Source organism: Pantherophis guttatus, chromosome 3, assembly GCF_059756535.1.
Source record: "Pantherophis guttatus breed Tessera chromosome 3, ASM5975653v1, whole genome shotgun sequence".
Classification (NCBI taxonomy): domain Eukaryota; kingdom Metazoa; phylum Chordata; class Lepidosauria; order Squamata; family Colubridae; genus Pantherophis; species Pantherophis guttatus.
In genome coordinates, this window is record NC_142065.1 from 143,591,399 (window position 1) to 143,614,540 (window position 23,142).

The 23,142-nt window shown below is 38.3% G+C and overlaps 1 long non-coding RNA gene across 1 annotated transcript; it reads left to right on the top strand.

The window, feature by feature from the left end:
* Positions 1-12,366: 12,366 nt before the first annotated feature.
* Positions 12,367-22,756, top strand: LOC117672338 (uncharacterized). Its single transcript, XR_004593178.3, has 2 exons — positions 12,367-12,930; positions 22,128-22,756. It is a non-coding gene; the product is annotated as an uncharacterized LOC117672338 (long non-coding RNA).
* Positions 22,757-23,142: the final 386 nt, after the last annotated feature.

Below are 23,142 nucleotides of genomic sequence, written 5' to 3' on the forward strand. Positions count from 1 at the left end.
GCTGAAGGTTTGAGCTGCCAAATGTTAGATTTGAAACCTTAATGACTTGGAGAGGATCTGCAAACAGGAGTGGGGCAAAATTCCTCCTGAGATGTGTGCAAACCTGATGGCCAACTACAGGAAATGTCTGACCTCTGTGATTGCCAAAAAGGGTTTTTCCACCAAGTACCAAGTCATGTTTTGTGAAGGGGTCAAATACTTATTTCATTCATTAAAATGCAAATCAATTTATAACTTTTTTGAAATGCTTTTTTCTGGATTTTTTGTTGTGATTCTGTCCCTCACTGTTAAAATACACTTACCATTAAAATTACAGAGTGATCATTTCTTTGTCAGTAGGCAAATGTACAAAATCAGCAGGGGATCAAATACTTTTTCCCCTCACTTTATATGTAATATCTTTCTGAATAGCAAGGTTGTTGCAATATTTTCAGGATCAGACTCAATAAAGATAATAGAAGTTAAAGCTTTAAATATATTTCTTTTTAATTATGATAGGCATTCTATATTCACTGAATATTCAAGGTAGAAGCGACGAGAATGGTGAGGGTGGCTCCTTATATATACAAGGGGTGGAGCTAGGAATGGGAGTGGTAAGTTATGAATACATTAAAGTCCAAAGAATAAGTTAACCTCTGAAGTTCCATATATACATTATTTACACATTGGAGAATAAGGCATTTACATCTGACAAATCCCCCTCTAAATGCCGGTTCGTTACACAACACCAATTACATTCTGATTCAGGACAATATAATACATATAATTTAGAAGTTAAATATTTGTGTTGTTTAGAAGGTAAGGGTTTTGTTAATATGTCAGCTAATTGTTCAGAAGTATCGCAATGTATTGCTTTAATGAATCCGTCTTGAGACAGTTGTCTCACATGCTTAAACTTTATATCAATATGCCTGGACCTTTGTCCAATTGCATCGGATCTGGATATTTCAATGGCCGCTTTATTGTCTTCATGCATAATAAATGGTAAGGTGGGTTTCTTCCAAACATCAGTGATCAGATCATTGAACCATACAAGGTTATTTGCAGCTTTGGACAAACAAACATATTCCGCTTCTGTAGTAGAAGTGGCTACTAGTTCTTGTTTACCAGTATACCAGTAAACTGGACAATCATTCAATAGAAAAACATAACCAGAAGTACTCTTTCTGCATGATGTATCACCAGCCCAATCTGCATCAGCATAACAAGTAATTTTTGGTTCTCTGTCATTATTGGGTTCCAACATTAAACAAAAATCTAATGTACCCTTCAGATATCTTAGAATTCTTTTGACAGCTTCCCAATGATACAAGGTTGGTTTACTAACATATCTTGACAATAGATTGAGAGGTAATGCAATATCTGGCCTAGTCCAATTAGATATATAAAGGAGTGAACCTATAACTGATCTGTAAAATGTGTTGTCTTTAAACTCAGGGGAAGATTCATCAGTGTTTCTAAGAAAATCAGTTTGCATAGGGGTGTCACAGGTTTTAGCATTATTTAAGTTACATTTGTTTAGGAGTTCGATGATTTTATCTTTCTGTGTAAGTTTGAATCCCCTTTTAGTTTTGTTAATTTGCACACCAAGGTATTTATTCACTTTACCCAGAGATTTCAGTGAGAAGTGTTCATTTAACTTATTTACAAAGATTTCCCTGCTCTCTTTATGCTTTCCAATGTATAAAATATCGTCCACGTAAATTAATACAAATTCAATATGATCATTACTCTTTTTTACAAAGAAACAGTTATCAGCAGTGGTGGCGTTGAAATCCATGGTCTTAAGTACTTTTACCAAGCAATCGTACCATCTTTTGCCGGATTGCTTTAATCCGTACAGACTCTTATTTAATAACCAAATTTCGTTCTTATTAGTGTATTGACTGTGTGGTGCTCTTACATATATTTCCTTATCTAATTTTGCATGTAAGTATGCGGTCTGTATGTCATATTGGAATACGTCCAGATTGAGTGCAGATGCTACTACAAGGGCTGTTTTGACACTCTCTGTTCTCACTGTGGGTGAATATGTATCAGTATAGTCTTCTGGATATTTTTGTGCATAGCCTTGTGCAACTAGTCTAGCCTTGTATAAGGTATTGCCTCCTTCTAAGTTCTTAATTTTATAAATCCACCTGGTACCTATAATTGTTTTATCCTTAGGTGCGATCGCAGGTGTGAATACATTTAATCCTTGTAAACTTTCCATCTCCTTTTCCATAGCTAGTTCCCATTTTTCTCTTTCTTCATGTGGAAGTTTCAATACTTCTTCATATGTATTAGGTGTTATTTGTTCTCCATTCATATGCATTATGTAATCTTTGTATTTATTTGGTATTTGGTTTCTATTGTTTCTAATAGTTCTTTCAGGCTTGCTATGGTTATCATGCAAATATCTAGCTTCCTTTTTTGTTAATGTGTCTGTCTTTATTTTATGCTGACTATTAGTCCAAGTTTTGGTTTTGTTCTTACTTTTGTTAATATTTTGATTTTCTGTTGTTCCTTCCTCGCAAGATATCGTATCTTTACATTTATTAGGAAATATTTCATTAAGGTGCAATTTTGACCAATTGGCCTGTTCATGGAACACAGCTGTTCTGGATACTATAAATTTGTTATTACTATCAATAAATCTGTACCCTTTGGTTCCAGTTTCGTATCCCATGAATCTTAATCTCCTGGATACGTTTTCTCCCTTTCTCCTCAATTGTTTAGGTATGTGTACGTCTGCAGTGACTCCAAATATGTGCATGTGTGATAATTTGGGTTTTCTATTGTACATCACCTCATATGGTGTCTTATTCACAATACTGGACCAGGTTCTATTTTGAGTGTAATTCGAATAATGTAATGCCTCTGACCAAAATTGTTTGCCTAAACCAGCATCCTCTAATGTGCACCTAATCATGGTTTGTAGTGTGGAATTTTTCCTCTCTGCAACTCCATTTTGAAATGCAGAAAAAGGATTGGACGTGAAATGTAACATTCCTCTATCCTTTAACCATTGGGAGAATTCTTTAGACATGAACTCACATCCCCTATCTGTCATAATTTGCTTTATTCTGATATTATGTTGTGTTTCTATACGTTTGTAGAATTCCTTAAATTTCTGAAATGTTTCATCCTTGTGCTTTAATGTGTAAACAAAACCATATCGGCTGTAGTCATCCACTATTGTTAGGAAGTAACGTTTTCTATAGGTAATTGAGGGACTTAATGGACCAACTAAGTCCATATGTACCAAATCAAAAATATTGTTAGTTGATCTGTTAGATTTTTTTGGTCTGGGACTGGTTTTTAGTTTGGTGGACTTACATACTGAGCATTCCAAATAATTTTCACAATTTTTTATTTTGACACCTTCTGCGTGTTCAGTCATTTTTTGTACTACAGGAAAGCTTGCATGTCCTAACTTCCTGTGTAAGATGTGAGCACACTCATCATGAATTGGTTTACCTATTTTTGGTTTCTTTTCCTTGTATGTATTTTTGTGATCATGAGTTATTCTACACTCATCATTGTCACTGTTACTGACATTTTCATCATCTGCTTCAATACAATCTTCCATATTTGAATCAATGTTATGTAAACATCTCTCTTTAGTTATCAGATAGGGTAGACCTCCTTTTATCATTACAGTACCTACATTTGTTTTGTTCTTTTCTATAGTTGCTTTCCCCTTTGAGAAAACTATATTGATATCAGATTCTCTGCTTAATTTTATGGCACTTAGTATGTTGTGAGGTATTTCTGGGATTAATAATACCCCCTCTATTTTCCCTAGACCAGGCAAGGTCACATTTCCTTTGCCTAGTACTTGAACCTTTTCTTGATTAGCTACCTTTATCACAAACTTATCTTCTATAAATGAAGATAATATACTTTTGTTGTTGGTGGTGTGATTTGTTGCACCAGAATCAATAAGCCAATTGTTATTCTCATCCTGCTGTGTTCTGGTGCTGTCTTGTTTATTTAGCCCATTCAGTGACCCAGATTTCCTCTCTTTTGAATTTTCTCTACCCCCTCTACCTTCTTTGTAATTTGGTGGGCTTCTATATTTGTGTCTATCTGTGGAAGATTGTCTGTAATTATATTTGCTCCTATATTCTGGTCTATGTCTCTCTCTTGAGACTTTGGGGCAGTCTCTTCTACTATGTTCCCTGGATCCACAATTGTAGCATCTAAAGGCCTCATTATGTTTATCTTGAAAGACTACTTTCCTAAAAGGTTTGTGGTCTGTTTGGTTACTGGATCGATTTTTTCTTGAATTGTCTTCTGCTATCAATTTGTTAGATAGACTTTCTATGGATAAATATCCCAAATTAATGGTATCTAAGTGTGACATAAAGCTATCCCATGATGGATCAAGTGAATTGATAATAACACTTTTCATTGTTTGATCTGAAATCACTTCCCCCCTCAATTGTAGCTCAGCTCTTATTTTGTTTAGATTTATCAAATGCTCACTTATAGAAACCCCTGGTTTTACTCTAGAGGAAAAGAAATCCTTAGACATTCTTGTGGTTGTAGCTACGCTATCGCTGTGAAATAGATTAAACATGCATTGAATTATTTCTGATACAGTTAGGTTTGGTTTGATGCTATGATACATTGCAGGAGACACGCTAGATATTATTATGAAAAATGCTCTATGATGTAAACAATCTATTTTTAAAGTCCAAGGTCTTCTTGGAGGGCTAGTTATAAAGAATAGTAAATTTTCTTTCATGAAAATAACCTGAAGCTGTTGATACCACTCTTGTAAATTAATGCCATCAATTCTAAGTTTTGGGAAGTCACTGGGTAAGTTACCTACATTATTCTGTCCATTACTTACAACCTGGGGCAGTCCGTGATCTCTCAAGTGCAGGAAATTACAGAACGGCATTGGGATGCTTGCAATGAGTCTGCGCGGTTCTCTGGCCAGTTCAAGTCCTTCTGGGTCGTCTACGTAGTTTCGCACATGCGCGTTGTTCATTTCTTCTTTGGTGGCGTCGTGGAAGGTTCTCTCCCTTTCAGCTCTCTCGATCCGCTCCTCCTCAGATGAGTCGGTCTCTGGCTCGGTTTTTGGGGTTCTGGTGGTGGTGACGGTTCTTTTCTTCTTTTTGTGTGCGTTGGTATTCGATTTTGTCTGTGGTGTAGGGCGAAATCGGCATGGCTCTCTGGGCTCGGGCGTCGTCGCTTTCGAAGTCAGGATGGGAGCGTGCAGGTCTTGAGTCGCCGGTTTGATTTCTTGCTTCTTCGTAGATGTCTTGGTAATTTTCAGTCTTGGCCCAAAAGCAGCAAAAAGCGTTTTCATTGCTGATTTTACTTGAGATTTTGTTAAATCGTCTTCACTTTCTGATTTTGGATCATCTGAAGAGTTTGAGACTTCTTTCTCACTTTCTTCGTCTGATAGTGTTTTTCGCGCCAGAAATTTTGAACTGAGCGTTTTGATTGGCTCTGCTCCATTCTCTTTTGAAGTTCGTTGAAACCAAGATGGCTGCCATTCAAAATTTCGCGCGGGATCACATCTTTTCTTTTTAACAACTATTTTCTCAGTAGTCATCTCACTTACGATTTTTTGATCTTTGGGTTTTTCTTTAATGACGTTTTTCTCTCTCGCTGCTCCGCTGTTCTTCAGCATCTCCTGGAGGTCCGCGATGAGACTTTCATCATTCTTTTGGCTTTTTAGTATCTTTAATATCTCTGACCTGAGTTCGTTATTTTCTATTTCGATTTCTTTCTGGTCATTATTTTCACTCATTAGTTCTTCTTCTTCAGTGGTGTATTCTTCGGATTCTCTCGAAATCGCATTGGTGGATTCGTTGATCATCTCTTGATCAGTTTCTATTTCTTTGCTGTAGGCCCTGGTGTTGGGCCTATCTTTCTTGGACATTTTTAATTACTTATTGAGTCAATTAACCATCCTCTGCTACCAGATTGTTGCAATATTTTCAGGATCAGACTCAATAAAGATAATAGAAGTTAAAGCTTTAAATATATTTCTTTTTAATTATGATAGGCATTCTATATTCACTGAATATTCAAGGTAGAAGCGACGAGAATGGTGAGGGTGGCTCCTTATATATACAAGGGGTGGAGCTAGGAATGGGAGTGGTAAGTTATGAATACATTAAAGTCCAAAGAATAAGTTAACCTCTGAAGTTCCATATATACATTATTTACACATTGGAGAATAAGGCATTTACATCTGACAAAGGTATAACAAGTATAGGCTGGGTAACATTTTAGTGGATATAATGCTGTGTGAAATATCATTTTGACAATGTGTTCATAAACAATTTCATTGTTGCAATGTAGATTTTAAGCCCACTGCAGCACAATTTTATTAACTGAATATCTATTTCATCATATATATTGATATCTGTTGAAATGAATGGTAGATTATTAATTCTTTGAGACACAAATCTATTATAACCACTGATTTATAAAGTTTTTCATGTCTTGATAGTATGGTGATATTATCTATGGGATTAAAAATTGACTTAGATTTGGACTAATGGGCAAGCAATTAGGAAAAAAATCATGGAATGTTGTTTATGATGACTGCAGTGAGATTACTGTATGGTAAAAAATGGAAAAGTTTGATACTACGCATAATGGAGGAATGATTGCTAAAGATGATGGAATTTGCTGACATGGCTAAATTAACTTCTTTGATTAGAGAAAAAAATAATACCTCCATTTGTGGTTGATTGAAAACCTTTATCGAATTTTTGCATAAAACAGAAAAAAAAAATACATGATTCATGGTCTCAATGATTAGAAAAAAGCTGGACCATAGAAAAGAAGTAGCTTTCTTTTGTAATCATAGAGTAAGAAATAACTTTGTAATTATATTTATACTTCTGAAGTCCTTGGTGCTTTCTGAGCTTGGTTGTTTTTTCCTGTTAGTTTTGTTTTCTCTTTGGTAGTTCCTTGATTGTGCTGTTGTTTATTGCTTGATATTTTTTTTTTGTCTGAGTTGGTAATCCCTTGATTAAGATATTGTTTACTGCTTGATAGTTTGTCTGGTGTTGATAAAGCTAGCTAAAAAGGAAACAAAAAGACCAGAACACCTCCTCACTGACACTTAATACCCAAATAAGCAGGATCAACACCAGACAAACAATCAAGCAATAAACAACAGCCCAAACAAGGAACTACCAAGGAGAAAACATCACTTCCTCCAATAGTGACAGGGTAAGCTACTTTACACAAACAGAGAGAAAAACCCCACTCCCTTCAAGCACTGAAGATGTTGCCTAGCCAGGCAATGACATGTCTGCACGAAAACAGCCAACTCAGAGAGCACCAAGGACTCTAACGTGAGTCCCTAAACTACATATATTCTCTTCTATTAATGCTAACATGTGCTGCCAATGAAATTGGAGGTCCTTTTTAAATTTTTTTCTTCTTTCTGCTCCTTTGCTTCCCCCCCCTTTCTTTTCTTTTCTGTTTTGTTTTTTATTAGTTTGTGTTTTTATGCTCTTTGTAAAACTTTCAATTAAAAATCAATTTTTAAAAAAGAGGGGTGGGGAAAAGTGACTTGGGCAGTTGGATCTCCCGTGATGTCATTCAGTGGGCTCGTGTAGAAGGGTGCTATCTTTTACTTTAAAAAAAATCAAAATACACAAACCCTTCAGTTTAACGATGTGGTACAATTTAGTTTGGTCTTGGTCATTTGAAATGTGAGCATAATCTCTGTGAATCAGAGGATGACACTTTGTTGATTTGACAGGGCATATTTATGTAATCATCCTAAAATAGTGGTTCTTTTAATACATTTAATTTGAATATTAAACACTGTACCATTTTAAAATTAAATTTTAATTTGAAAAAAAATTGGACAATAACTCTCAGTTCTGAATTTATTTTCTTTGAGAAAAGTTCATAGTATTCAGAAAATGATCTTTTACATCATTTTGAGATTAATAAATAGAGATTAGTAAGTAGAGCTATTTTACCGCATACATACTGAATGTGTTGGACTAGGACAGGGATCGGCAACCCGCGGCTCTGGAGCCGCATGTAGCTCTTTCATCCCTCTGCTGCGGCTCCCTGTCACTAGTCGGCTCCACAATTGATAGGGCTTTCAGTTAGGACAGGTAGAGGAAAAAGGACACTATGCTAGAAGGAGACTCTATGGTGGGATAACCGGACTTCCGCTCGGCTCTAGAATTGAATGGGGGCCTTTTGGTTAGGACCTTTGTGGGTCTTCGAGTGTTTAAGGTTGCCAACCCCTGGACTAGGACATCCAAGTTCCTAGCCTTGGAACCTCATTAGGCCAATTGTGACCTCTCAAGTCTACTTACTTCAAATGGATGTTGAGATAAAGTGAAGGAAGATCCCAATGTAAGCTGTCTTGAGTTACCGGAAAAAGTGAGGATATAAATATAAATAAATATAACAATTTTCCTCCTCCGTGATTGGAGGGATTCATTCTGAGGACCATGCTCATAGTTCACTTTCCATTTCAACATCAGCTCCCCAAATTCACCTACCTGGAAACTAGGAGCCGACATTCTGGAGTATTATGAGTGCTACCAATCAACAGGAATTACGTAACCATTGTATCCTTTTCAACAAGTATCTTGAATTTTACATGTGAATGTGGCTATAGGTATATGTCTTTTTGTTTATCACATATAAACACTGGATTTTAAAGCAGGGGATCTCTGTTGTGCAAGGGGCAAATTTAACAGAAACTGTTCCTTCAGGCATCTTGGCTGAGCACCTGAATAGTGTTTTCTGCTATTTATATCTCAGCGTCTGTTCAACTCTGCAGTGTTTCTTTCAGCATTATGTAACTTTAAGGGAACATTGTGAGTGTTTTCTATACTAAACAAACTGATTGAAGAGATATCTTCTAGCTGGAATGCAAACAGGGGTGGGAGTTTTGCCGTTTTTGTACAAGCCCTTACACGTGCATAACTTGATAGCTAGAAATTTTTCACACCTAAAGATAACTGGTATATGCCTTTAAAATGTTTATATACAATTTGATCTGTTTTTCTACATAAGGAGGTGTCCCTGTTTACACTTTTAGAGAAGGCAGCAAAATTATCTTCAATATACCCATGTTCAATGCAGTATGTTCCTGAATTCTAATTGGAACGATGGGAATGTTTCCTTTTTCAGTTTTGGGTGAGTTTTCCAGAAATCCCTGATTGTTGTGGCAAACACAACTGGGCCTTGACAGTTTGATCTGGCCAGCTTCTATGTAAGTTCTTTTATTTCTAAGAGTCTGGCCTTGTTAAATTTTATTCATGCATAAGGTGTGAGAACATGAACCACAGATTTGGTCTTCTGCCTCCTGCCTTCCTGGTCACAAAGCAGAACAATCTGAAAAGGGACTGCAGATGCTGTTCTTCTCAGTATTACTTCCAATTTACCCATAGGTTTATCAGTTACTGTAATGATTGTAAGAATCTTCACCTGAATGCATTTGTGATCATCCTTCAGTTTATTGCTCAACTAGCTGATATACAATGGATATAAGGTTGGCTCATTTCATGGAAAGAGTTTAAAAATGTCTAAACAGGCTTAAGACCCTTTACTTTCTTATTCAGAATGAATTAATATTCATAGGGCCACTTAGAAAACATGAAACAAAATCTTACAAATTTAATAGCCTGATTTAAAAGTCTGATCTTTTTAAATATTTAGTCGGTATCAAAAAATATAGTAACATACAGTAGTGGCCAAACTTGTGGAAACCTTTTGGGAAAAGTGTATTTTCTTAAACTAGCTAATAACACCACTTTTTTTTTAATAGTACCATAAAATTATATATCAATGGAAAGATAATTTAATCAAGAATGTAATGCAATAACTTTTATGAAGGATTTGCTATTAGACTAGCATTTACAGTATAAAGAAGAAAAATGAAACATGTAGGAAAAAAAACGAGATATACAAAAATTATCACCATGTCAGTTAATACTTAGTTGGGTAACCTTTAGCATGAATTACGGCCTTACAACGTCTTTCCATGAAGTGAACCAGGTCTTTTAGCTCTGCAGCTGTTATAATGTGAAACCAAGATTGAATGATTGCTTCTATTAACTGGGTTATATTGCTGGGTCACTTCTGACTAACAAGTTTCTTTAGTCGGCTCCATAGATTTTCAATTGGGTTAAGATCTGGGCTATTCCCAGGCCATTCCAGCAGTGGAATATGATTATTTTGAAATTCCAAAAAAAAGTGGTGTTATTAGCCATCAAACCTCAAAAATACACTTTTCCCAAAAGTTTTCCACAATTTTGGCTACTACTGTAGACACCTGGAGAGTCATCCTCAGAATAAGGCTTGACGGGCTCCACTTCCCAGAAGAGGGGGAAGCACCTGTAATAATCAACTTAGTGCATCATGAAGAGTAATGCAAGTAGCTAATTTTGGACTCTGAACCTGATTGTTAATGTAAGAATCTTAATGAGTGGCATCTTTAGATCAGTGTTTCTCAACCTTGGCAAGTTTAAGATGCAGGGAATTCTCCATCTTTAGATTGCTTTAGATGATGACTAGACATTACTAGCAAACATCAAATAATTTTGAGAGAGGAGCAGTTTGTATTACACATTTTAAACACAACTGAGAATATATCTTGTTCATTATGCCACACAAGTTTTGTTTTAGGCTCCTGTCCCGGTAGCACCATCGATTATGAATATACCTAAATTCATGATAAAGCACAACACAAGAATTATACTGCCTGAACTTTTAAGATCAGATAAAGAGTATGGAGGAACTTTAAAAGTGTCGTGCTCTTGTGCAATTTAAGAAAATCCCTGATGTAAGCATTTCCCAGCATTTTGGCCCATGAATGATGGTTGCCTCTGTTTAATATGCAATTATGTACATGCTATGTTGAAAAGTCTTCTGGGGATGGCTTTTCTCTTTTAAAATTAAAACCAGACTTCAGAAGATTGGCAGTGTTAGACTTTTACCTAACATGGTTTGTTTATATGTCAGTAGGGATTTCTGGTAGTGTTTCATTAAAGAATGATACTTAAAAAAAAAAAAAAAAGACTGTCCTGATATTCAGAAGCATGTTCCATAATGTACCTCTCCTACAGGTTTCACAACCTGAGGCCTCACCCTTGTCCAAATTGATTCACTCTTGTAGAACTAATAGGTGAGACTTGTTATAAAATATGCTAGATAAGATTACACAGCGCTTTAGCGATGGTGTTACTCTGCTTAATTGAAATGTTGCAAGAAATATTGTAAATGCTTGTGTGGTTTTCTGTTTCACTAGTCTGAACTTTGGAAAGTGATGCCATGGAAGGTATGTATGTACATCGGTGTTCCTGGAAGGCATACATCTGTACATCAGATGAGCATTGGCTCAGGCAAACAAACACATCCGTATGGATGGAAAAATCTTTTCCTTGCAATTAAGCTCAAGGGAAATTATAAATGTGAAAACTTCACTTTTCATGATCGTACTACAGGGAGGAAGAGCAGTGTTGCTCTTATTTTGATTTAAGTGTATCGTAAGACACGAAGAAGAAGGAGGGTTGATGTCATCTCTTTGCAGAATTTTGATTGTCTAGTACAGGTAGTCCTCAACCTACGACCACAGTTGAGCCCAAAATTTATGCTGCTAAATGAGAAATTTGTTAAGTGAGTTGTGCCCCATTTTATGACTTTTCTTGCCACAGTTATTAAGTGAATCACTGCAGTTGTTAAATTAGTAACATGGTTGTTAAGTGAATCTGGCTTCTCCATTAACTTTGCTTCTCAAAAGGTCACGAAAGGGGATCACATGACCCCGGGACATTGCAACCGTCATAAAGGTGAGTCAATTGTCAAGCATCTGAATGTAAATCATATAACCATGGGGATGCTGTGATGCAGGGGTGGGTTCTAAATTTTTTTACTACCGGTTCTGTGGGTGTGGCTTATTTTGTGGGTGTGGCTTGATGGTCATGTGACAATTGTTTAGGATTTAGCAGAGGTACTGGTCTACCAGGCTTTTAACTGCTTGCAGAGCTGTACTGATCTACCCATTTATTTTTTCAGGCACTGATCTACTCATGTATTTTTGCAGGCACTGATCTACCCATTTATTTTTGCAGGCACTGATCTACTCATGTATTTTTGCAGGCACTGGTCTACTCATTTGTTTTCTTTTAACACTGATCAGCTGTAGGGCAGCCCTTTGAAGCCCCACAGCAAGAGTTTAAACAGGTTTTTTCCCCTCTAGCCATCAGCTGGGACTCAGGAAGCAGCAATAGATTGGGGGTGGGACCAAATAAAAGGTAAGAATAACGTGGGGGGTGGGGGGTGGCGGAGGGGCAGAACCGGTTCGGTTCTCATATCGTCACCGCTACCGGCTCGACGGAACCGGACGGAACCAGGAGGAACCCACCACTGCTGTGATGGTCATAAGTATGAAAAATGGTCATAAGTCACTTTTTCAGTCCTGTTGTAACTTCAAATGCTCACTAAGCAAACTGTTGTAAGTCAACGATTACTTGTACTTGGAATGTCAGATTCAAAGTTCTTTCTCCTCATATTGGGACACTTTCAGCTTCTTGTTTAAAACTGTTATGAGGAATATTTTTAAATTCACATACAGTCCTTGATTTATTCATTTAGTGACTGTTCAGAGTTACAACAGCACTGAAAAAAGTGACTTATGAACGATCCTCACACTTAAAACCATCGCACAGTCCCCTCAGTCACAAGATCAAAATTTGGGTGCTTGGCCACCAGCGTGTATTTATGACTTTTGTAATGTCCCGGGATTGTGTCATCACCCTTTGTGACTTTCTCAGCTAGCTTCTGACAAGCAAAGTCAAAACCAAAGGGAAAACCAGATTCACTTAGTGACTGTTGATTCATTTACAGTCGCAGTGATTCTCTTAACAGCTATGGCAATGGGATGGATCTCAGTTAACAACCCTCTTGCTTAGTAACAAAACGTCTGGTCCAGTGGTGAGTTTCGAAATTTTTTACTACCGGTTCTGTGGGTATGGCTTGGTGGGCGTGGCAGGGGAAGGATACTGTAAAATCTCCATTCCTTCCCCACTCCAGGGGAAGGATACTGCAAAATCCCCATTTCCTCCTGATCAGCTGGGACTTGGGAGGCAGAGAATAGATGGGGGTGGGGCCAGTCAGAATTTTTACTACCAGTCTCTGAACTACTCAAAATTTCCACTACCAGTTCTCCAGAACTGGTTAGAACCTGCTGAAACCCACCTCTGGTCTGGTCCCAAGTGGAGAACTACACGTTCGCTATAAAAATAAAACTAAATGTCTATCATAAAGCTGATCAAAACAAAACAAAAAGATTACAAGTATCTTTTATAATGTAACAATAGGCACTTGCGCTCACTTCAGAGAGAGAAGGTTCTAACAGAACCTTAACACTGTAGTATTTAGGGTTAGGGTTAGGGTTAGGGTTAGGATTAGGTAGTGGCAATGTCAAATTTCCTTACAATAGCTTTAATAAGGCCTTATCTCCAAAGTCAGCAGTTGATGGGTCTTCTTACATCTGAAGAGCAAAAAGGCAGATGACCTCTAGATGGTTATCCAGAGTTTCTCTTCTTATGATTGTCCCGAGTCTGGTTCTAGTAGATTTACCTTCCACACACACATACAATACCAATGTTACTTGGCTGGTGATATTAATATGGACTAAATGGTTGATATAAGCTTAGTTGTGATTATCAGAACAATTAATTCTTACAAGTATAGGTTTTTTAAATGTTTTCCTAATATTAGTACTTAGAAACTTATTAATTTCATTGGTGATAAACTGTAGAATGGTTTTGACAACTGGCACTAGAGTTCATTGCAGAAGCAGAGAACAAGAAGTGGTGAAACACCCTTCTCTATTTACTAAGTTCTCTGTATCAAAGTGGCAAGAATACCTATCCATGTACTTTCATATGTTTGAAAAGTAAGCATGTGAACTGTAAAGTGGAGAAAAATATTTACCTTTTTTTGAAAAGTTACACATTTAACTATATTTAAAACTCATTTTAAAAGAATGTTAACTTGTAAACTGTTCTAAACATGTGTATAAATATCTCATACTCAATTAGTAAAATTATTTACAAAGTATTTGTGAACATATGCCCAGAGTATATTAAAGTATATTAGTATATTAAAGTGAAATTTTTTTTAAAAAAAGGCCAGGACAACATTAAGCCCCTCAAAATGTATAAAGAAGTCCATTCTGCTTCAGTTAATAAATTGTGGTAGTTTTAGACCATAAAAAGGCAAAGAGAAATATGCAGCCAGATCTTCCTGTATAAGGAATTTTGATTGTGTTAGAGCTACAATTGAAAAATCCATATACTGTATTTCATAGAAGTTAACTTTCCTGTAGGATAGAAGCTGGATTAGAAGCCTGCCAAGAGAACATTCATTTCAGGACAGCTTTCGTCAACCTGGTGCCCACTAAAAATGGATGAAATTTCCAAGAAGCTCTATATCCAATTTCAATAGTAATCAGAAATGAGCCCAATACATCAAGCTACATATGACGGGGAAAATAAACAAAATATGCCCAACCCAAAAAGAGCTAGTAGACACTGCAGATATTTCTAATACATGTTTCAGTCCATAACTTATCCAGTAGACCAGTGTTTCTCAACCTCAACAACTTTAAGATGTGTGTGTGGACCAACTCTCCAAATTCCCTAGAAAGCATGGTGGCTGGGGAATTCTGGAAACTGAAGTCCACATATCTTAAAGTTGTTGAGGTTGAGAGGCACTGCAATAGTCCGTCTGCAATCCACAGCTGATGGTACAGGAGAGAAGTGACTGTTAAGGCTTTCAGACTAAGCACAGAAGCAGCAACTAATCTGGGAAGATCAATGCAGAGCTCCCCATGCTAAGAACAGGATAATGATGGGGATAATGCAGCTTTGGATCTATCTGTGTTGATATTGATAGTAGCTCAGACAACGTACATATACACACACCAAGGATTATGAGTATGATCTGGCCAACTCACCACAAAAGCTGAACTCTAGAAAAACAGTATGCCAGTCACATAAATCTACACTAGACGCCCCCCCCCCCAAAAAAAATATGTCTGGGTGTAAAAATGCTGAGCAAATATGTGTCCTATAAAATATTTTCCCTTGGAAAACAATCAGCTGTCATGATTACTGTCAATATTTGTGAAATATTTTAGCCAGATCACTTTATTGTTTGCTAAGAGCATGCATAATAAACCAATAATTCTACATCGTAAAATCCAGTGATCTGTGACTATGTCCGCATTTACATTACTTTTTCATATTTCTGTTGTTTTTATTAAGAGATACTGCCAGTTTAAATGCCAGTGAGATAAGAAGCAATATTTGTTATTGCTATATCAAGACTATTGGGAAGGGGGGAGGATGTCACAGCCTATACATTGGACTTCAGAAGGGGAGGGGGACTAAGCAGGAACTCTCCCCACAAGTCATGTGGTACTCAGTCCACTTCAACAAAACAGACACAGACTTCAGAGGATAATTAGAACTGCAGAAAAAACAATTACTACCAACCTGCCTTCCATTGAGGACCTGTATACTGCATGAGTCAAAAAGAGGGCTGTGAAAATATTTACAGACCCCTCACATCCTGGACATAAATTGTTTCAACTCCTGCCCTCAAAACGATGCTATAGAGCACTGCACACCAAAACAACTAGACCCAAGAAGTTTTTCCCCAAACGCCATCACTCTGCTAAACAAATAATTCCCTCAACGCTTTCAAACTATTCACTAAGTCTGCATTACTATTACTATTAATCTTCTCATCGTTCCTATCACCCATCTCCTCCCACTTATGACTGTATGACTGTAACTTGTTGCTGTATCCTTACAAGTTATATTGATTGTTTCCTAGTATGATTCGATTTATTTATTTATTTATTTATTTATTTATTTATTTATTTATTTATTTATTTATTTATCAGATTTTTATACCGCCCTTCTCCCAAAGGGACTCAGGGCGGTGTACAGCCAAGATAAAAATCAGTAATATAAAAGTTAAAAACAATTTAAAATTATTAGATAGTTTGGCCAATCATCTAAAACACAATAACCCATTAAAATAATATTTTAGGCCAGCCCTGCTTGATGGAATAATAGCGTTTTAAGGGTGCGGCGGAAGGTACAGAGGTCGGAAATCCGACGAATCTCCGGGGGCAGCTCGTTCCAGAGGGCAGGTGCTCCCACAGAGAAGGCTCTCCCCCTGGGGGTCACCAGTCGACACTGTCTAACCGACGGCACCCTGAGGAGACCCTCTCTGTGGGAGCGTACTGGTCGGTGGGAGGCTATCGGAGGCAGAAGGCAGTCTCGTATATATCCAGTCCTATGCCATGGAGCGCTTTAAAGGTGGCGACCAACACCTTGAATCACACCCGGAAGACCACTAGGAGCCAGTGCTTATTTGTACCCTATGATTATCATTAAGTGTTGTACCTTATGATTTTTGACAAATGTATCTTTTCTTTACTGTATGTAAAGTATGTACTTCTACACTGAGCATATGCACCAAAGACAAATTCCTTGTGTGTCCAATCCCACTTGGCCAATAAAGAATTCTGTTCTGTTCTGTTCTGTTCTGTTCTGTTCTGTTCTATTCTATTCTATTCTATTCTATTCTATTCTATTCTATTCTATTCTATTCTATTCTATTCTATTCTATTCTATTCCTATCCTATCCTATCCTATCCTATCCTATCCTATCCTATCCTATCCTATTCAATGTTCCACTGTCTGGCTGTGCTGCCAAACTGTACCTGCTCTATCCCTGTTAGAACTGTCAACTAAGCAATCTCCCACCTCCTGTAAGCCCACCATCCCCTGACAATGGAGGAAGGAATAGCCAAGGACAATGGAGTGGTAGTTGCAGCAACTGCCCTCAGCTTTGGCAGCTGTTGCTAAATAAGCAGAGGGGTCATGCTGTGTCTGGTGGAGTGTGTTGAAGTCCTGATTAAGGAAAATCTCTCTCCTAATGTTTTGCGCAGGACGTGTTTTGGAAGCTAGGGCTAACTCTACCTGGGCTGCAGTGGTGGGTTCCTCCCGGTTCGGCCCGGTTCTCCCGAGCCGGTAGCGGTGACGATATGACATCACCGAACCAGTTCTGCCCCCTGCCACCCCCACCCCCTGTGCCCCACCCACCCACCCCCCGCATTATTCTTACCTTTTATTTGGCCCTACCCCCAATCTATTGCTGCCTCCTGAGTTCCAGCTGATGGCTAGAGGGAAAAAAACTGTTTAAACTCTTGCGCGGGGCTTCAAAGGGCCACCCTACAGCTGATCAGTGTTAAAAGAAAACAAATGAGTAGACCAGTGCCTGCAAAAATACATGAGTAGATCAGTGCCTGCAAAAATAAATAGGTAGATCAGTGCCTGCAAAAATACATGAGTAGATCAGTGCCTGCAAAAATAAATGGGCAGACCAGTGCCTGCAAAAAATAAATGGGTAGATCGGTACAGCTCTGCAAGCAGTTAAAAGCCTGGTAGACCAGTACCTGTGCTAAATCCTAAATAATTGTCACATGACCATCAAGCCACGCCCACAAAATAAGCCACGACCATGGAACCGGTAGTAAAAAATTTAGAACCCACCCCTGCTGGGCTGCATTCTGGATTGGCAACAAAAAGATCTAGAAATCTCTCGTCCAGAAGTTGGCAGCCCAGATCTATAGCTGGCCCTTATAAAAATTCCCCAAACTCTAACTATAAAACAGTGGGAGCAAAGAGAGAATTTTGTAGATGTGAGATAATGTGGCTTCTATATGTGTAGCTGGGGCTATATCAGTGGAACCGGGAACAACCAGGTTGCTCCCGGTTTGGTCCGGTTCTATAAGCGCGTGTGCATGTGCGGAAGCACATGCGCGCGCTCCCACTGTGAACCGGTAGTAAAAGTAAGTAGAATGAACCCCTGGGCTATATGTGAAGGTAAAGAAAATAAATACAGAAGCTGTCTAGGATTTCCTTAGAGTTTCCCCCAAATGGTGGGATGGAAAATGCCTTGCTTACTTTTAGTTCTCTAACGATAAGCCCTCACCTTGCTGCATTTATCTAATCCTCAGACCACAGTGGTGGCCTCCTAATTTCATGCTTATTTGATCTGATATTAAAATGTTTCCTGTCTTCTTCTTGCTATGTGTCACAATGTCTGGAGCTTCAGTGATGATGTTGTTGTTGCAGTCAGGATGTTCCCAGCTGCTCTTGGCCTCTGCTGTACAAAGTGGTCCTTTCCCCCTCCTCTCCAGTTACTGAATGCTCTCCTCCATTACCATGTTATTTTGTGCTATTGGACTAACATGATGCTTGGTTTCTGCAAGAGGCCTGGATGATGCTTTCTGGAGCACGAGTCAGATCTTTTATCTCCTTGTGTTTACCCATCTCACTGCCATGCTAGAGCTCTGCATTCAGTGCTTCTGTGACAGGATACTACAAAGAGGGAAATAGAACTGTTGGGGGAGGAAGACTAAGTCTTTGAACTGAGGGTCAGTTCCTAAAGAGAGCCTCATTCTGACTTCTGTATGTTGGTAATTACCATTATAAAGTTTCCACGGCCAACCACTACCTTCTTATCATTACCATCCAAGACCATCCAAGACCAAGTGGCTGTGGTTTCCGACATCCCGATATAGTCAGTTGGTGCCATCACTGACTATTGGGGGCGAGTCGTTGGCCCCCATGGAGTGGGTTCGCAACTTGGGTGTCCTCCTGGACTCACAGCTGTCTTTAGAAGGGCATTTGACGGTTGTAGCCGGGAGGGCATTTTATCAGGTTCGCCTGATTAGCCAGTTGCGTCCCTTTCTGGATCGGGACTCGTTAAATACGGTTACTCATGCCCTCGTCACTTCCCGCCTGGACTACTGCAATGCTCTCTACATGGGGCTCCCCTTGAGGAGCACCCGCAGGCTCCAGCTGGTCCAGAATGCGGCCGCGCGGGTGGTTATGGGAGTGATGTGGCACTCCCATGTGACCCCCCCTCCTGCGCAAGCTGCACTGGCTCCTGGTGGTCTTCCGGGTGCGCTTCAAGGTTTTGGTTACCACCTTTAGAGCGCTCCATGGCCTAGGACCGGGGTATCTACGAGACCGCCTTCTGCCACCAGTAGCCTCTCACTAACCAGTATGCTCCCATAGAGAGGGGCTTCTTAGGGTGCCGTCGATCAAACAGTGTCGACTGGCGGCCCCCAGGGGAAGAGCCTTCTCTGTGGGAGCACCTGCCATCTGGAACAAGCTCCGCCTGGAGATACGGAGGATTACAGACCTGCGCGCTTTCCACCATGCCCTCAAAACATTCCTATTCCAACAGGCCGGCCTGGCCTAACCCCCTTTTTTAAACTGTTTTTAAATTTTTTTAATTTTAAATTTGTCTTATAAATTTGGGGTGTTTTAAATTTTGTTTTCTGGGCCAAATTATTTAATTATATTTTAATTGGTTTTTTAACATTTGTATTATATGTATTTTATCTTTTGGCTGTTCACCGCCCTGAATCCTTCGGGAGTAGGGCGGTATACAAATTTAATTTATTATTATTATTATTATTATTATTATTATTATTATTATTACTGTTTGTATTAACTTTGGGTTGGGGGAAAGGTGCCTCCTTCATTGCAGTGCCTTCTCTTCACTTTCCTTTTTCAATACCCAAACAAGATTGCTAGGAAGGTGCCGTGAAGACCACTCTCCACTGCTGCCCCCATTGCATACAACAGAAAAAATGGTGGACCCTGATTTTCATACAAATCTATCCGTCTCCCAGAATAATGCTAGACCCATATTTAGAATTAGCTCAGGGGACAGCCTGCTGTCACAGAGCACCTCTGCATAGGCAGCCTGTTAACCTGGGCAACTTGAAGAGTAATTCAGAGTATTTATTTTGTTTCCAATATGATTGATAAACTATCAGAATACGAATAATGCCTTCTGGTGAAGAGTACTAGACCTCTGATTTCCCAGGCTGTTATCAACCCTTCACAAGGCAAAAGAGAGTGATTGGAAGTCATTTTTCCCACACGGTGGATGGGAATAGGAACACTGCTGATTGGAAGGGGAAGGTGTCACCAATCACTACAATTAACTTGTTCTCCATTGTTAAACCCGTGGGAGCACCATTCACCAATGTCATTTCTGAAGTGATAGGAAGATCAGGTGCTGGGACAGAACAAATATTGCTGATAAGATAGAATAGAATAGAATAGAATAGAATAGAATAGAATAGAATAGAATAGAATAGAATAGAATAGAATAGAATAGAATAGAATAGAATAGCAGAGTTGGAAGGGACCTTGGAGGTCTTTTAGTTCCTGCTTGGGCAGGAAACCCTATCCCACTTCAGACAAATGGTTATCCAATCTCTTCTTAAAAATTTCCTGTGTTGGAGCATTTACAACTTCTGGGAGCATTTAAAATTTCTGTAATGATGTACTATTGATGCACCAAATGGGCTAGAGGATAACCCTGGCTGTCTAGATGAGCCCTTAAACTGAATATAAATGGAAACTTGCAATGTATTATTTTGGCCAGAGAACCAATTGATAGAAATGGCAATCATAGGGACCTTTTTCACATATAACTTTTCCCAATGGCCTTCCAAGCTGATCAAACCAGCTCTGTTATTGTCAGCATGCTTTTACTATAGCAACCAAAATATAAATGTTGGCGCATTAAGATGTGGGGCCAATCATTTCTTAATGATTAAGAGTAAAGCGTATAAAATATGTAATATAAGCTTTTCTACTCTCACAAAGTCAGATTTCCTGGTCATTAATTAAAACTACATACAGTGAGGGTTGATAAAAAAAGAAACACCTTTTGCATAATGCCTAGTTAAATTATGGCATTCGCTTCCCTCAGCTATGGAAATGGCTACCAATTTAGAAAGTTTTAAGGGAGGACCAAACAAATTCATAGCGGTAGCACTGTCCATCAGTCTTGATGGCTGTATACCCTCTGCAGATACCGTATGTTGCATCTTAAGTTGAAATGCTAGGGAGCAATAATGGAAAAGCATTATCATTTACTAGTCCATGAATGAGATCTTTGTGAATGGATTGAACTGGCTACCCTACCTCATCGTAAGTTGAATTAGAGGACCCACTGACTGATAGACTGAGATCCTACATTGGTCTGAGACAGTGGTGGGTTGCCCCTGGTTCAGACCGGTTTGCAAGAACCGGTAGTAAAACCAGCGGGAGGCTCCGCCCACTGACCTGGATGTCATCATAGGTGATCTGTGCATGCAGTAAAGGTAAGTAGAACCCACCCCTGGTCTGAGAGGAAGGGAGGGAATGGCTTTAATAAAATTTTAAGGACTGACTGTTCTCTCCACTTTCCCCAGAAAGCACCTTGCCTTAAAACACCCCCAGGTTCATTTGCAAGTCTTGCTTTATCACTGTTAATTTGTAATTGCAGGTGTGCCAGAGGCCTTTCACCTATAGATAAAACCATGCAATTTCTCATGCAAACTATGATTACAATACTGTATCGCTTTCATTCTCCAAACACATTCAGTGTGTACCTAGTCTATGCACTGATATTTTATAACTAGCTATACCAAAAAAAAAGGGGGAGGGGCATGGAAGATAGGATAGGAAATACAATGTTACACATTGGCAAAAAGCTGAATCAGTTTCATTTCACTAAATGTCAAACATGATAGGCAATTTATATAATAAAAGCTGATTTAGTAAGGTAAAGGTGATAAAGTAAAGGTGAATAAATGATGGAGAGAAGAATATGACAAATGTGTTAAATATTGTAAATGAAAAATTAGAAATACAGGGACGATAAAGAACATGATAATAAAGGATGGGAAAACTGGGGAATGTATAAAGTAGAAAGTAAGAGGAACGAAACTGATATGTAAAAAGAAACACATATTATGTGTTCGTGTTTTGTATGTTGTGTTGTGTTGTTGTAAAATCAATAAAAAAATTATATTAAAAAGCTGATTCATAATTGACTAATAATCGTATTTGAACAGGGAGTGAATTTTCCCGAGTTTGGGCATAAAGTTTAGTTTCTCTGTACGCAGCCTGGTCTCAAATGCCAGCTCCTCAGTATTATTCACATAAAATAAAATGAATCTACATTCAAATGTTGGTCATTTCAAGTGTGTTGTACATCAAAGAACATCATATTCATATTATCTTTTCCAGGGAATTCAAATGGTTTGAAATAATGAGCATCTACTCCATACTACCACTGATGATGCCACCTACTTTGGTAATGAACAGTGTGCAAGACAACAACTAAGCTTATAGAGTACCAAGGACCACACAGTTCATCCCTGAGTTACGAGTATTCTCTTCTCTCAGCATCTACATTTAATACATACAAACCACATTTCTGCTTCTTATGGATGTTCCATGTAGCCACCTCCCTATTAGGATATAATGGATATGTAAACAGCCACCTACAATTCAAAAGCTGAGGCATTTAAATGAATGTTAAGGCAACACTTGGTGTCACAGTTCTCTCATACAGTTTTTATGAGTGATGTTTCCCTGCCTCCTTTTACAAGCAAGATGCCTATACATAATACAAATTCATTAAAAGTAGGATCTTATGCTACTGCTGTCCTCTTGTGGCTTAAAAGAAGAGTCTTTAAAGAAAAGAAAAACTATAGATTATTTTCAGACAACAAGCAAAATAAATCAAAATCAATTCACTCCTATAACCACTCCATTTTAACTGCAAAGTAGGCCTTTCCATGGCAAATCAAATCAAATCTCTCTTGTAAATTCCCTTGGGTTAATAAAAGAGGATACCTGCCTTATATTTAAACTATATCAATATGTTCTTTTGTGATTAATTGATCTTCCCGGAATATGTTCTTTTGTGATTAACTGATTTTGCCTTATAAATATCAGTGTATGGTGCCTGGAATTGCCTTGATATAAAATCCCATAGCAATTCAGCAAATGTGAAATCAGAATTTGTAAAAACAAATGGATCTTTTGTGAAGGTAAAAGCTCCAAGATTTCTTTTCTCTTGCAGTAGCTTTCTTTACATAACTTTCAGAACTGTGTAAATCTATGTAGAAGGGTAGAGAGCATGACTACACAATCCTGGCTTAAGTCCCAGGTCTGGGGGTGATGTTTATGGTTTGCTTAAGGACCCTGATTTGTTTTGTTGATTTTATTTTTTATCAGATTATTTTAGTCTGGGCTG